We start from the raw sequence: 11,731 nt of genomic DNA, 5'->3' as shown, positions 1-11,731 counted from the left end.
AAAGCAAATGAAGCAGGTATATGTGGACAATCTCACTGTCGCTAATATACATCCGCTACACTTGAGAACAGAAGCCTGTTATTAAACCAATAGAGTGGAAAGAAATCACATTTGCTATCTGAATAACAATGTACTAATTCAAACAGGTCAGACAGTTACATGTTTCATTTAAATGTATCATTCAGTCGTAAGTATAGTTATTTAAAGGGGTCATATGATGCTTTTTTAAAGATCATTATTTTGTGTATTTGGTGTAACAGAATATGTTGACATGCTTTAATGTTCAAAAAACATTATTTTTCAAATACTGTACATTATTGTAGGTCCTCTATGCCCCGCCTCTCTCAAACGCTTCGTTTTCTACAAAGTCCCTCCTTCCGACAAGCGCAGTCTGCTCTGATTGGCCAGGTGGCCCAGTGCATTGTGATTGGCCGAACACCGCAAGCACTCGTCGGAAATGTAACGCCCCTTACCATAATCGCGAGCGTCATCTTTCAAAATAAATGTAAAGACAGAGCCCGAAAGGGGAACAGTCGCGTGACAGACACAGTGATGAAGCTGGTATGTGTTTGCAAGCACAGTACACAAGCCACGGTTAAGACTCCACTGTGACTCCACTGTGATGTGACCCCCCTTCTCTCTCTCTATCTCTCTCTCTCTCTCTCTCGCTCTCTCTCTCTCTCACGCTCTCTCTCTCTCTCTCTCGCTCTCTCTCGCGCGCTCTCTCTCTCTCTCTCTTGCGCTCTCTCTCTCGCGCACACACACACACGATGCGCAAAACTCCACATTTGAACAGTCAATAGCAAATACTTAAACTAATAACAAAACAGTAGCTGATTCAGAAGCGCCAGATTGTCATAGCAAAGTCAGAATTACCTCCTCTCCTAGGTTCACGAAACGGTCGTCCATAAAATGCATTGCTGTTCTATTGTAAGTAATCTTAAAGATTCCTAAATGCATCTACTTTCGGAAGGCCAAATAAAGTGCTTTTGCCTAGAAACACACAGCGTCTCCCTGACATGGCTGCTTCAACACTAACTGCGGTTACTGAAACCACGCCTTCTTTCTTTGCGTGCACATTTGGGCGGCATTATGCTAATATTTCCACATAGTGAGGTAGATATGTGGGGGCGTGTTAGAACGAGCCGTTTTAGGGGGCCGTGGCAGCGTCTTAACTTTGATAAAGAATATCTCTTTGGTTTTGAGACTTTAGTCTTCGCAACTTCAGGGATCTTATCTATGCACAATCAGCTTGTAACACTCCAAAGAGAAAGGAAAACTTGAAATCGCATCATATGACCCCTTTAAACAAACCAGAGCTACTTAGAAAAAATGCACAAATAACAATTTATGGAAAGAACCAGTGAATAATTTTTAGCAATACAAAGCAATAAAGCAATAAAGCTACGATTTCTAATAAAATATTGGTCTAAATTTTGATTGGATAAGCCATATCTGAATTTGACATTTTATTGTGCAAAGGATTGCATCAGATTTTTTGTAATGTAAAGTGAGCATTAAAGGAAACTTTAATGACAAGAAGAACAAGGATGGATGGAATTTTATAAAAAAAATAATTAAATATACCTGTGGAAATAAGTACTAAGAAGTCTTCCTGATGACTCATGAAAACAAGAATATATTTCTGTGTAAATCCTCTGAAATTTGTTCTGTTTGTGTTTCATGAATGAGGTGCAATGAGCACAGGATATTAATAATACCGCTATAAAAGTTATTTTTATTGTGAAGTCAGTGTGACATCCAGAGTAACTGAGTATTGACGACTTGAAGTCTCTTTCTCTGCCCTTTTACTGACATTTGGTATTCATTGAGCATTCATAGTCAGTGAGCTAGAGTACATCCAATAAAATATGATTCATTGGCTTGGCCTCTGTGCTGGCAATTTAATTTGATGTAAAGATGTAAATATCTATGGTGGACTTCCACTGATTTCCTCAGGGAGAAATGATCACAGCATGGAAATGTCCCCTGTACTGTCTCATAACAGATCAGAGGTCAGTGGCATTGAAAACTCCTAACTGATCATAGAGGCCTCTGAAGGCATCCCATAATACATAAGGCATCGGGCATTGCAACATGCAAACAAGACATTATTATATAGCCTACTTTAGGTGGTTAATCAAAAATAATAATAATAATGAAAATCAAGTAATATAAAAATGCAGATTTGCCCTCAAATTTGTTTTGAAATTGACTAGCAATTAAACACTTGGCAACCGCAGAGCTGTGGATGTACTGGAGTGGTAAAAAGACCGTAATAAGACACGCTAATAGTCTACCCAACCCGGCATGTGTCCATCAGGGATCAACCGATAGCAGTGAAACCTCAGACAGACAACGATTAAAACATAATAAACGTGTAATTACCACCCAAGCTTTCGTACCTGTCCTCCCTGCACTCGTGAAACAAAAGATGAGTTTTATTTCGCTAGCAATAAATTGATTTCACTGCTTTCCCGAGAGTGATTTATTCCCCATTCCCGGTTTATAGAGGGAAATCTGCAGAGAGACCGGCCGTGAACAAGGCACATTTCAGAGATAAACGGGAGGAGCTGTAACATCACTCTAAATGCATGCCAAGCAACATGCTTTAAATAAAACTGGACGGGCTATTGAAACCCCCATATGACATAAACATGTCAGACTTGCTTGTGTCTGTGCCAACTGCTTGCCTCAGCATTACTGAGAACAAATGTAGTGAACTCAGATTCATTCATTTATTTGTTCAGTCCTTTCATATGATTTGAGTATTGATTCAAAGTGCATTGGGTGATGCTTTTAAATATTTATTATTATAGAAATATTGATCTGGTATGTCACTTCTCTCTGTGACTTCCAGCTCATGAAGCTTTGAAAGGATAGTACACCCTGTGCAATGTCATTCCAAAGCTGCATTACATCATATCTGGCATTAGGTGTCTTGATCTATGAAAAATACAAATGACATTCAAGTTCTACAAAAGAGAGGAAGATTAATTCTGAAAAACTACTTAAATTTCAGTCCGTTTCTCAAATAAAGCTAACGTTGATGACTTTGTGAGACTAAGCAAGCAAGTCATATGGACCGTTTCTGGCAGCTTTTGGAGCTCGACAGCCCACATCTCATCATCTCATAAAAAATAAATAAATACATAAATAATAATTAAAAAATTCTAAACAGTTAAATTTGTAATTACAATAAAACAAAATAAATAAAATAAATATTTAACCACAAAATCTGAAATAAATATAAAATTGACCTATAAAGAAATATATAAATCAATAACTAATTAAAATGACAAAAGCATATAACAAAAATGCTATATAAATATATAAAAAATGCTATATGCTATATAAATATATATAAAATGCTATATTTTATATAGCATATGCTATATAAAAAAAACTTAAATGAAACAGCACACTAAAAGACACATTTTCGGATTTAAGAATCAATATTGATTCGTTAAAATCAAGATATATAACACTAAGGGTTTCAACTTAAGCTCTGCATGATCAGTGGTTAAAACAACGCTGAATTTGTTCGGACCAAAAGACCCATACCAAATGCATGTACTGTTAAACCTCTAGAATATAAATAATACTACGTCCTATTTATCTCCTTAAACATCTTCTTTGGTGTTCCATGGAAGAAAGTAAGTCCATTTTGGGAACATGACGACGAAGAAATCATAAAGTTTTCATTTTTTCACATGAACTATACCTTCAAATTGTACACAAGTCAGTGCAAAGGTTATTTGACAGATTCCTATGTGTACTTATACAACATTACACATTGGTAAAAGCTAAATTTAGATGTCAGGACCCACTGAATACATTTTGTGGGGCCGTTTAATTGGACAAAAACTGTCATAAGAGTCTCTATGCGAGTCCCAACAGTGCCCATTTACTACAAAAGTTTCTCAGCAGCCTCGAGCCCCAGCTGAATTTACAATTCTGTATACCAAGCCCTGAGCCCTCAAGCAGAAGCAGAGTGTCTTAAACTTTAGCCCATATACCTGCATGGCCTACTCCATACTAGAGCAAACAAAAATACAGGATGGAACACACAAAAGGGATCATAAAACAAACAGTCGAACAAACGATCCGGTCATTGGCAGCTTATGCAGTTACATAGTAACACTGCTGTTCAAATCATTCATAGTGTGAAAACATTCCTCCCCTGATACAGTTCAATGGAGTCCTGAACGCAGTCTACACGTTTTGTCATTCTCTGACGGGGTTGATTGGTTTGCTGCTGTTGGAATGACCCTGGCTTTCCTGTTGTCACGGTAACAGAGGGAGAGGCAGGCAGGTGGAAGCAATGCAGGTACCAAGCATCTCTCTTTCTCTTTGAGATCTTGTACTGCTCTTATCAAATCTGAATATATCCAGGAGCTAAAAAAAAAAAGAAACCAGAAACCAGAAACCACAGAAACATGCAATACATTTTCTAAATGTTCTTACAAAAAAGATTCTAGCGTGGTACTGAACGATTGCCATATTAATACATCATGGAATTTTGGGATTGTATCTAATACTTCAATAAAGATATATTTGGTATTATCACAGTACCACTTCTGAAAAATCGTGTTAATGCCTTTTATAAGAGTTGAAAACAAATTCTCAGATGTCTAAATGTGTTATTTTAGTATTTTATGGTCATGTTCATGAAAGGATGTGCAGTTTTTCCACAGAAAGGTTTGCAAAACTTATTTATTCACATTTGTAGATCTTATCTCTGCTGAACTGGTGTAGAGCTACTTGAAGCAGTAAACGGAAGCTAAGATTCTCTGCTTTGTGAATTCTCTCAGGTGAATTTAAACCACTCGTGAAAACGAGTGTTAGAAGTTTGAAACTTCATAAGAACTTCGTCAACTCTCATTCTAATAATCTGTTTGTGTGTATGTGTGTTTTAGCGTAGTTTTGATGTATTCTAGAGTAGCCAATAAAATTCATGTTTCATTTATAAAGAATCTTTGGTTTGGTGTCATATAATTTCCAGGTCAAAACTTTTGCCAAGATCAACGTTACCTCTCTAAGAGCTTACAAATTATCAAAGAACGTATTTATCCGTGGCCAGGAGAATACATAGTCAATTTGTTAAAATATACTGAGGTCACGGCTCGCTGGACGACCCTTGATTTAAAGTGTAACATAACAAATTTGAAATCGGTTTAATCAGGTGAACTTCGGAGTTTCAGATCCGAGTCCTATCAAAACCTGAATGAATTAATAATAATTAATTCCCTTACAAATTTAAGTAATCAAGTTATTTACACATTCATTGTACATTCAGTCTGCTTTGGAACAATATGTGTTGTGGAAAGCCCTATATAAATAACACCTATTTCAATCAAGTGCTTTAGGTCTTCAATAATTTGTAAAAACAGGCTAACTTGTCATTTACGAAGGTTACCCATACTATATCAAATTTTAGAAATACTATGCATACTGTAGTTCCCTCTTCTTCTGTATTCCCTTGTATAAAAATGTGAAGCCAGCACTCGTTTCTTTGTTCTCTCCACCATTCTGTGGCACTCCCTTTCTCATTCAGAGAACAGAAGCAAGAAATATTCTATCTGAGCAATAGTCCCTGCCTCATTATTCAAGGCAGAGCAAGCACAGCTAGACATAAAACACCTTTATTCACTCATTCGTTTCAATGGATTTCGAATCAGAAGCCAATTATACTAAGATTACACTAATACCAAACCACAGAACTGCCTTTTCCATTCAGTTCCTGAGCTGCTAATCTGGAGAACAGAGTAATCTAGTGAGATTACGGAGGGATTAGGGTAAAATGCCATTACGGCAAGCTGGCAGAACCACAGAAACGGGGAACAAATCATAACATGAAATCTCAGTTTTGAGCGTATAGTGGTAACATGTAAAATCTTATGAACAAATCCCATAGAGGGCTTTCTCGTGTTCTCTTTCCTGTTTTCCAACATCAGGGGTGTCAGTGCCATGTTGCACAGCAGCTTCAGACACTATTTTTCCTGTTCATGTAAAATAAATATACACTACCGGTTAAAAATTCGGAATAACTAAGAAAATTTGGAATAATTAAGACTTTGTAATATTTTTTAAAAGGTCTCTTATACTTACCAACTCTACACTTATTAGATTAAAAAACTGTAAAAACAGTAATATTGTGAAATATTATTACAATTTAAAATAACTGTTTTCTATTTTAATATATTTTAAAATGTAATTTATCCCTGTGATGGAAAAGCTGAATTTTCAGTAGCCATGACTCCTTCAGTAGCCGGGTTTCCATCGAAATTAGAATATAGCATAAAACATTTGCGAAACATGATTGTTTTTTTTAAGCATTGGGGGAATTTATTCAGCAAATGCATTTCCGTCTCCTGTTATTTGCATTAACCCTTTTTCGCACAAGACAAAAACCACTTCAAGCGAGCGTAAAAACATTTTTGCGAATTAAGGGATTCTTTTTTTTTATTTGGCGTTTCCGTCACTCGTTTCTGATGTGATACTTTATGGAAACAGCTAATGCCACATTATCCTACAGAATTCAGCTTTGCCTTCACATTTTAAAATACATTAATATAGAAAATATATTTTATTATTGTGCTAATATTTCACAATATTTATCTATTTTTAATCAAATAAGTGCAGCCTTGGTGAGCATAGGACACTTCTATGCCATAAGGCCTATTTGTATGTTCTATGGCATATATATATATACATATGTAATATATATTAGTGCTGGGCGGTATGACCAAAAATGTATATCACGGTATTGATTGAGAGGAAATACTGCAGTATATTGACTTAGAATGCCCTATTTTACTGTCATGATGAGTGAATATTGTCAAAAAATACCACTAAATAGTGACTAAGCACGACCCCTTTTAATACGTTAACCAGGCCTTGCTAAACCACAACTACCTGAGAAGGTAATGGGAGGGAAAATTGCAACACGTAACGCAATCAAAGCTGGATGAGAGCGGTGTGCATTTTCACAGCTCCGTGGTGATGATTACCTGAAAAAGTACTGTGAGTGGACCGCGCTGAGAATCTTCAATGCCTTCGGAAAATCCATCTACAGCAGAGTAAACAAACACCATCTCACACTTTACACACTCAACGGTAAAAGGAAATCACTTAAAGTGTCTTGAGTCGTGAAAGCGCTTTGAGACACATTCGAGACTTCGGTTTCGTTTAATGAAACGGGCAGCTGGGTAATCTGTGAAACTGAGTGGAATAGACACATTAGTCATTATCAAGATGGAAGTCATAAGTGCATTAAACGAATATGAAGGCAGCCGTTGGAGCAACAGCAGTCGTGGGGGCAGAGTTTGTATTCATCAAGCCTGTTATTGACTATTAATCATCCTCAACCTCAGATTCAATCCACAGCAGAGCCATTGACTCATAAGAGGCAAAGGGTTGTCGGCATGTGGATTAGCAGATTTCTTGTGCGTTCTGGGCTGGGGACCTGAGCCATGCGAAATGCAGGTAGGATATTAGGTGAGCGTGGATCTGTCAACTCGGCAGAATTCTATTATCCTGACCGTGATATACTGCCACCAACAGGACCCCTCCATTACCCTCTCTCTCTCTCTCTCTCTCTCTATCTGTCCTCCCATCCTCAGAGGTGATCCATCATGCAACGGCGCTGATCCAGTGTCCCACGCAGGTGAATTACCCAGCGATCATGGCCCGCTCCAACATACCACAAACCATTACTGACCTGAGAGATATTCATCAGCTGCTTACTGCCGCCACAATAAAATGAGAGAAGCGGAAAGACAGAGATGAAAGAGCGTCTAGGCAAGATGCTGGAAACAAAGCAACATATGCACAGGGAGTGGCAGATGCCAGGCAGCTGTGCTTTCTGACTTTCTCAAAAGGTCCTCTAAGGAGACAATGTGGCATGACATGTACAGTACAACGCACAATGCACACCTTATGTCGTGTGGAACACATGTTCATGAAGAGCAGGAGATAAAGCCATTCAAACTCTGCTTCATCGTTATATCCTCATTTATCAACATTAGGCAAAAGAATGCAAAAAAAAACTGCATCATAAATCTGCTGTGACTGAGCATGTGCAACCTAGCTTAAAAAAAAAAGATGTTTATGTATTTTTTTCACTGAAATGGCATAGAAAAAACAACATTTCAATTAAATTCTTGACTTGTAGATTTAAAATATTTAATGTAAGAATGTCAAGTTAGGATGAATCAAGACATTTTTTACACTGTTTTTGAGCAAAATGTTATTTATTTATATTAATATAATAATCTATTAACATAATAGATTTACCTTCATACGTTACACATTTTTATAATTTTATATACATAAACTTCTTGCATTTTTTGCAACGTTGCAAATGAATCTTGAGTTTAAAATAATTTTAATTAACAGTTTGACTGATTTGTGAAAATGAATCCAACTTACAAACTCAAGGCATTTTTTGTAACTGAAGTTTAAAATACAGCCACTTTTTAAAAAGTCAGCATAAAAGTCTTTATTTATTAAATTAAAAATCTATTTCTAAAATTCTAACAATTCTAAAATTCTAAATCTATTTTTAAAAGTATGTTATTTATTTCGTTTTAAATTATTCTTCAATGCATATGTTTATCTATTTATTTATTTTATCTTGTAATTGTTTTATTAAAATATCATAACTCGACCTTCTGGTGAAACAGCATGCCTTTCTCTGGTGACGTATGCTGGACTTATCCAATCATTTTGGATCAATCAGTAAGCTCGCTTTCAGATCTGCCTCCATTCAATCAATAACCGATAGGTAGAACCAAGTCTCCGCCCTACAATTTTTCCAATAATCTGTTACACTTGGATATATATCACAAAACAGAAGATCTGATGCTTTTTCCTTTTAATCACAACTTTAAAACTCTCATGCTCAAGCCCTGCAAAGAAGGATCACCAAAACTAATGAAAAGAAATAGTCTTTAAAAACAGTCATAGAAAATAATATTAACAGTGCATTGTAATTTGCTTAAATTTTATGTAATAATTATAAAATATTTAAAAATGATTTTTACAGTGAATATTCAATATCAACCAGTCCTAGCAGGGACCTCACATGCTGAGACCAACAGGTAGAGTTTCATATAGAAACACCAGATGCCTATCTTACCTTCCCATCCCCCAGTGTGTCTACAGCATCCCTCCCTGCAGGAGGTGGGCAAGGCCCACATGGAGAGCCAGGTAGTACTACAACAAGTGCCATAGTGCCTAAATGTGATGGAAAATCCACTTGGTCCTCGTTGACCCCTCTTTTAGAGCCCTCGCCTATATGCAGACTCTAAGAACAGACAGCTCACTCCGTGCAAGAAAAGGGCCACTCGATCACTTCCATCACAATCCAAGGGTGTGTGCCTCCCTCCACATTTCCAACCAATCCAGGAGTGAGAGAGAGAAAGAGAGAAAGATGCTCAGCCTCCCCTTTCCCAACCCCCTTCCCCATCCCAGCTACTCTCTGGTCTCTGTGCTAAAGCGGAGATTGTGTTGCAGTGATGAAATTTTAATGCGTCCTTTAAGAAGAATAATGAACAGGCTGGTCCCCAAGGGTTAAGATCTCTGTACTACACAATCCTACATGTGAGCGCGCATACATTGACATACACAGCCAAATGCACAGGTGGACATCCGCCACAAAGAACGCATAAAAACAAACACATTCTAACACACGTACACACAAGCTCGCAACTCCAAACATCAAACACTCTTCACGACAGCTTCCCCCCTCCCTACTCGACAGAATCGGGAGTGCGGCGCCAAACACGGATCCACCCTCGATCAAATGCTCTCCAGACACGCTTGTACGCACACATGCGGCGTGGAACAAAGAGGAGTTCAACATTGATACTCTCATCCATGTCAAAGTGGATCGCTGCTTTGATAACGGATATACAGTCTATTTCTCTCCAGATCACTTTTCTTTCCCTATGTTTATCACTTTCTCCCCCCCTCTTTCTGGCATAAATAAATAAAGAAATGCCAAACCGAGGGCGACAACGTGGAACCCCGTCAGCCATCTGCAGCAGCCTCCCCTTTCCCAACCCCCTTCCCCATCCCAGCTACTCTCTGGTCTCTGTGCTAAAGCGGAGATTGTGTTGCAGTGATGAAATTTTAATGCGTCCTTTAAGAAGAATAATGAACAGGCTGGTCCCCAAGGGTTAAGATCTCTGTACTACACAATCCTACATGTGAGCGCGCATACATTGACATACACAGCCAAATGCACAGGTGGACATCCGCCACAAAGAACGCATAAAAACAAACACATTCTAACACACGTACACACAAGCTCGCAACTCCAAACATCAAACACTCTTCACGACAGCTTCCCCCCTCCCTACTCGACAGAATCGGGAGTGCGGCGCCAAACACGGATCCACCCTCGATCAAATGCTCTCCAGACACGCTTGTACGCACACATGCGGCGTGGAACAAAGAGGAGTTCAACATTGATACTCTCATCCATGTCAAAGTGGATCGCTGCTTTGATAACGGATATACAGTCTATTTCTCTCCAGATCACTTTTCTTCCCCTATGTTTATCACTTTCTCCCCCCCTCTTTCTGGCATAAATAAATAAAGAAATGCCAAACCGAGGGCGACAACGTGGAACCCCGTCAGCCATCTGCAGCCACAGCCGATCGCAGCTACATTGATTGACTCATGAATCAAAATAAACTGGTGCTGGGTTATTTACTATGTACATACATTAGGAGAAAATGATTTCCTCTGGCTCTGGCACAAACACATCGTCTCGCAGCAAACATGAACTTTCATCTATATTTTCAGCTCATTTATGACGGTTTCCAGGCTTTGCCTGCTTTGACAAATACAAGGCTTTTAAAGGATCTAAAAACTATTTGTCTGCCTTTAATAAAATATCTGAACTCAGAAGCTGATAAGCTAATGCTTGAGAATATTGACTAAACAGGTGCTTGGAACAGAAGGTCCAATGCAATAGTGGTTTTGTTAGCCATCTAAAGCCACTTCCACCAGACTTAGCATCGAGATCGTTAACTATAAAGATAGCCACCATGATAACTATATTAGCATCCACACCATCGCACAATAAGATTCTGTTTATAATAAACATTCACCGCAGCTGTGTCCTCTGTCTCAAGTTATTCAAAGCAGGATGGATTCTGATTGGCTATACTTATCATTAATCACCTGGAAAAAATCACTTTGAAAGTGATTCCAACAATACTGTTCCTCAGTGCTGTTCATTCATCATTATATTTGTGGTGTGGACTAATTTGCAATGATTTTTTAAAACTTTATTTTTAACATTATTGTTATAGTTATTGTCCTTGGAGTGAATAGGCATTCAACCCAAATACTGTACATAAGAGCACTTTTTTAAATTAAATTATTGACTAAATTTGATTAAATAAATAATAAATTAACTATTTTACTGTACATTAAAATGTACAATAAGTATGTAAATAACACTAGGTTTAAATAAAAAGTGAGAAATAGATGAGAAAAGTTTGTTATTTTTGAAAAGTTTTTATTTTTATTTTACTTTATTTTTACCAAAAGTTTTCAAATTTAGTAGGGGTGCTCCGATCAGGATTTTTGAGGCCGATCACCGATCGCCGATCACAGAAAGCAGTATCTGCCGATACCGATCACCGATACCGATCATTTTAAAGCCTTCTTTTCATCATTTATAACTATTTATAGTGATACTCCAATCAGGATT

The sequence above is a fragment of the Sinocyclocheilus anshuiensis genome, unplaced genomic scaffold (assembly GCF_001515605.1).
Source record: "Sinocyclocheilus anshuiensis isolate Anshui unplaced genomic scaffold, SAMN03320099.WGS_v1.1 scaffold1003, whole genome shotgun sequence".
Classification (NCBI taxonomy): Eukaryota; Metazoa; Chordata; class Actinopteri; order Cypriniformes; family Cyprinidae; genus Sinocyclocheilus; species Sinocyclocheilus anshuiensis.
Note: the sequence above shows the minus strand (reverse complement) of the source record.